General features: G+C 35.9%; 1 long non-coding RNA gene across 1 annotated transcript in view; it reads left to right on the forward strand.

Moving 5' to 3' along the window:
* LOC128247409 (uncharacterized) overlaps nucleotides 1-4,517 on the forward strand; it is a 4,705-nt gene extending 188 nt beyond the window's left edge. Inside the window, exons 2-3 of the long non-coding RNA XR_008263790.1 lie at nucleotides 389-501; nucleotides 2,397-4,517. This is a non-coding gene — a long non-coding RNA (uncharacterized LOC128247409). The remainder of the gene's footprint in view (nucleotides 1-388; nucleotides 502-2,396) is intronic.
* Nucleotides 4,518-5,244: the final 727 nt, after the last annotated feature.

Below are 5,244 nucleotides of genomic sequence, written 5' to 3' on the forward strand. Positions count from 1 at the left end.
ATATATATATATATATATATATATATATATATACTGTTGTGTCTGGGGAGAGTCATTCTTTTTTGGTGCCTTCTGGTTTAACATACCGCTAAAATTTTCAATAGTTTTGAGAGTCTAAAACTTTTGAAAAGGTTGCAAGACGCAACGAAAATTTTAGAAAAGTAAAACAGAAATAATTTGAAATTTTACCGGTGAGTGTGTTAAATTATAAGGCACTAAAAAAAGAATGACTCTCCCTGGACATAACAGAATATGCTTCAACACACGAACTCACATAAAGAATCTTGCAAACCAAATCCCCAAACGAAATATATATATATATAAGTTTAATTTAGAATTAAGGCTTAGAACGGAGACATCAAAATGCAGTATCCAAATCTTGTTTCAGGTACGTCCCAGGAAGTGTGCCTGCAGAGGACGTTCACCACTTATGGCAACCTGGAGCCGTCTGTTTTACTGCAGTTTCACCACTGGTCCTACGTCAGGCATCCGCAAGCACAAGTTGGGTATATTTTAAATGACTGATATGGAAGATGGTGTGTAATTAGAAGCTTTATTTAAAACAACAATTGTTTCGGTTGCAGAATGCAGCCAAGACGATTGTTTTGCTAACTAAACCGTCTAGTTACACTCGGCCTTCTGCATCAATCATTTACAGTGTATATATGTACATATATGTGTGTGTGTGTGTGTATGCGAATAGTTTTAAGCGGTGTCGAGCTTTACAATTCTGTAAATAATAACAATTGTATTTTTTATAAGCTTAAAGCTTACAACGATTACCGTGCATTTGACTAAGAAAAATAGTAGGCTTTCCCCGTACGCGTGGGACTCGAACCCACATTTATAAAACTCGACACCGCTTAACAAAACCATTTGCACGATGATCGTTATAAGATTTAAACTTTAAAAAAAACACATTATTATTATTATTTGTAGAATTGTAAAACATGACACCGCTTAACAAAAACATTCTCACCGAAAGCACAAAGTTTGTTTACAAAAACAACTATGAACTAATATAGTTCTTAAATTTGGTGCGGTATGGTGGCTTGCGTGCGCTAATGAATCTGAGAAATTTAATATAGCATCTCGTAATGGAGAGATCAAAGGGTAAAGTAATATGATCCCTCTTTTCTAAGAGGTAAACCAGAGTTTCCGTTGAGCCAACAGAAGCATCAGTGATAATTAGTTTATCAACAAGACCCAGGTAAGGAAATCTTCGTCCACGGAAACGTAACCACCCACTGAAGAAATCACCCTGAAGACAGTCTGGAGTCGAGAACAGTGGAGAAAAGTCGTCGAAGACCACTGCTCCACGGGGAGCGACGGGCTTAAGCATGTAATGAGTATATTTTTCGATATTTATTGTAAATATTTCTTTACGCTGGCGTCTGGGTGGTGTATTCTAAACAGAGCCACTATCTTAATTGTCTGCTTTGTTAATCTCCTGATTGAGAATGTAACTATTACGTATTACTAGAACTACACCAATAACGATACTTATTAGCTTATATTTCACAGTGAACTCCGAAGTTCTTAATCTAGTCTATTCTTTGTTTGTTACGCGCTGTCTTGTTTATTAATTCTTCACAAATATGTGTAAGTCAGTGATTAGTATAATCCGTTTATATATGTTTCCTTGTTATAATAAATTTTAATAATATTCTTCTTGCGAAATACACATTTCAACATGTTCCTAGAAAACATAAGTTTCCTGTGTTGGCGTCTAGGTGATGCATTCTAAACGCAGTTATTACTTTTGTTTCTTTCTTAATTGCTCTCGCTAATTCATTTAGTTTTCAGTTTGGAATATTACAAGTACAACTTATTAGTGAAAGAGTTAAAGTTTTGATAAATGTTACTTTAGTTTCTCATTTAGCTCAGTTGTTTTAAGTTAATCTAATATATCTATAATACATGTTCACAAAATATTCGTTCATTTGAGCGTGTCTTACGCATTTGCTTTTCGTGTCTTTTTTATTAATCGTCCTAAATGTTTTTCCTTATTTAAAATGACATTAGTATTTTTTTAATTTTCCTCTCATCATATTTTCTTCGCTGCATTTTCAAACCAAATTTCATTTCAAGACTTCTGCACAATCCATTTGTTTCCACATTTTTATAATAATCTGGAATGTTTAGCACAAAAGAAAGCTGCTTCACGGTTCTGAGCAAGATCTAATAACAAGAAATCAAATCGCTAAATTAACAAGAAAAGTAAAAGTTAGCGGTGAAGAAAATAAATTAAATTAACAACTGGATATCACTCCACTCGTTCACTTAAAATAAGTCTTCCTAGTACAGGTAAAATGTTTGGAATTCTGGTGGGACGTCGCTAGTCGATAACATCGAACCCGGTACTATAGTAAAATCTTTTTTTTTTTTTTTTGAAGGATAAAAAAAGTCGATCTCGACTAAATTTGAACTCAGGACGTAAAGCCGGAAGAAATGTTATTAGGTTCAACGCATTAATTACTCTGCCATCTCGCTGCCTGCTTTCATTTATAAGTAATGAATCACGAATGTTTAAATTGGTTGGCTTTTAAGCTCCATATGTGAAACAAACAGCCGGAATACAAGTGAAATCTCTACCAAATAGGTTCAGCACAAAACATAGAGGAGCTCACACATATTACTAACAACCCCAACGAAAACCGTATTGTGCAACCACATTTATACGAAGAAATGTGTACATCATCAAACAAAGATAATTGTCTACACAACAAAAATTAGGTAAAACCCAAATAAACACTGCCAGTCTTCTGCTCAATTCACACAAATGAAAATTAGCAGAATATGCTTATATTCAACACAAAGATTTTACCGATAATCTCTCCGACAATGAATAATTTTGTTAAAAGGCTGGAGGGAAAATATTTACGGTCTAAAGGTAATATTTGATCCTCACAGACTATCGGGTTTAGAAGACCTAAAAGAAATATCAAATATAACACTAGAACGATGAAAAGAACATGCCGAAAATACAAGAAGATTTTTTTTCTTTATCTTTTTTTTTACTTCATTTATTCATTGGATCTCGGTTATTGTGGTGTACCGTCAAGTTGCTTCAGCTGAACAAATCGATTTATTTTTAAGGGTGGTACTTATTTTATAGTTTTCTTTGCCAAACAAACAACGAGCAGTGGACTGGAGGTTAACACACATATAAACATAGAAGACGGCTTCCATATAATTTTCGTCTACCAAATTCAATGACAATCCTTTGGTTGACCAAGGAAATACTGGAAGACACTCGCTGAATGTGCCGCGCAGTGGAACAGAACCCGAAATCACGACTTTGTAAAACAAACTTCTAAATTACAAAAGCTTGTAAAAATTAAAATACATGAATAAAAAATTGAGCACATAAACCGCGAAGATAGGTGCGAAATGTGTGAAGCAAATTACAGAACAAAATAACCTGTAAACATAACTTATACCACAAAGAAAAATATTAAGAGATACTAAAAAAAGATTGAAGAATAAAATATCCTGGGGTGAAACATTTTTAGAACGAAAAGCGATAGATCTTCTCTGAAGCGACGAAAACCTACCAACAGCGATGTAACTTAACGATAGAATAATAACAATAATATAAAAATCAAAATCTGGTCATCGTAGATTTAGTAGGGATGGGTATAAGAATCAATAGTTCCAGAATAAACAGAATTGTAGTCGCCAAAATGATTACAAAGGAAAGTAGGTTCTTTAGCAGGTTTATATATGTGGGGTTATGAAATCCCTAAGTACTTCGAATGCATGTATATAGTGGAATATAAAAATAAGATTTGATAAAGGATACGATCTTTCCCCTCTGTTAAATCACTAAAGGAAAGACACAAATATATAAGAAAAAAGAAAAATACTATACATTTAGAACATAACACAATTGAAGTGTCTTCTATCAAAGAACATCGGAAACAATACATCCGTTATAAAGACTCTGCCGTTAACAAAGTTGATAACGATTCTTTGAATAAAACAATCAAGCGACGACAATCCTAAAAAGCAAACATGACCAAGGGGAAAGAATAAAAACCACTTCAGCGGCAAGAAAAGTAGAATTATTCTCAGAAGAACAATAATGTTTGCGACAGCATGAGTATCATCAAGGGCGATATCGTTTAATATTGAAAACAATTCGAATGCCATATCAGCTTCAAACGGAGGAGAGGTGCTATAAACAAAAGTCAACAAGAAAAAGTGATAGAAAGAAGAGTAAAGAACAAAACACCAACTTTAATTTGTAATGATAAACAAGCATATTTAAAAGCACAATATTCTAAAGAAATATTTAATAACTGACATAAAGAGCTAGAAAAATACCTGGCATATAAATTACCAATGCTACACATTTGCATATATACAGAAAATGCAGACATTTCTTTTTTATGTAGAGTATTTTGAATATAATAGGAAACACACGACCACGTTATTTGACTGCAAAGCAATCAGAACTCGGTTTATAGCAGGCGTAATTGACAAACCTACGCATTTCATAATTTCTGGCATAATGTCATCACTTTTGATGGGAAGTGTTGAGTTGATTACATCGACCCCAGTACCGTACTGGTAATTATTTTATCTCGAAATCGAACCAAATTCGATGACTGGCACCCATACCAACTTTGGGCAGTAAACGTTGCTTGCGAAGAGCTGTTGGGGCAAGTGAAATCGTAACTGAACCAAATTCGATGACCGGCACCCGTGCCAGTGGAGCGCTAACAGCACCATCCGAGCGGGATCACTGCCAGAGCAGCGGTTTGGCTTCCGTGCCGGTGGCACGTTAAAAGCACCATTTGAGCGTGATCGTTACCAGCGTCTCCTTACTGGCACTTGTGCCGGTGGCACGTAAATAGAATATTCGAGCGAGGTCGTTACCAGCGCCGCTGGACTGTCTCCTGTGCAGGTGGCACGTAAAAACGCCATTTGAGCGTGACTGTTGCCAGTACCGCCTGACTGGCCCTCGGGCCGGTGACACGTAAAAGCACCCACTACACTCTCGGAGTGGTTGGCGTTAGGAAGGGTATCCAGCTGTAGAAACTCTGCCAAATCAGATTGGTGCCTGGTGCAGCCATCCGGTTCGCCAGTCCTTAGTCAAATCGTCCAACCCATGCTAGTATGGAAGGCGGTCGTTAATCGATGTTGATTAAACGAACTCCGAATGTATCAAATGCAGAGTCGACGTCGGTGGAATTTGAATTCTGAACACGGAACGCTTGAATTTTATTTGATTTTAGG

Source organism: Octopus bimaculoides, chromosome 3 (genome assembly GCF_001194135.2).
Source record: "Octopus bimaculoides isolate UCB-OBI-ISO-001 chromosome 3, ASM119413v2, whole genome shotgun sequence".
NCBI classification, from domain to species: Eukaryota; Metazoa; Mollusca; class Cephalopoda; order Octopoda; family Octopodidae; genus Octopus; species Octopus bimaculoides.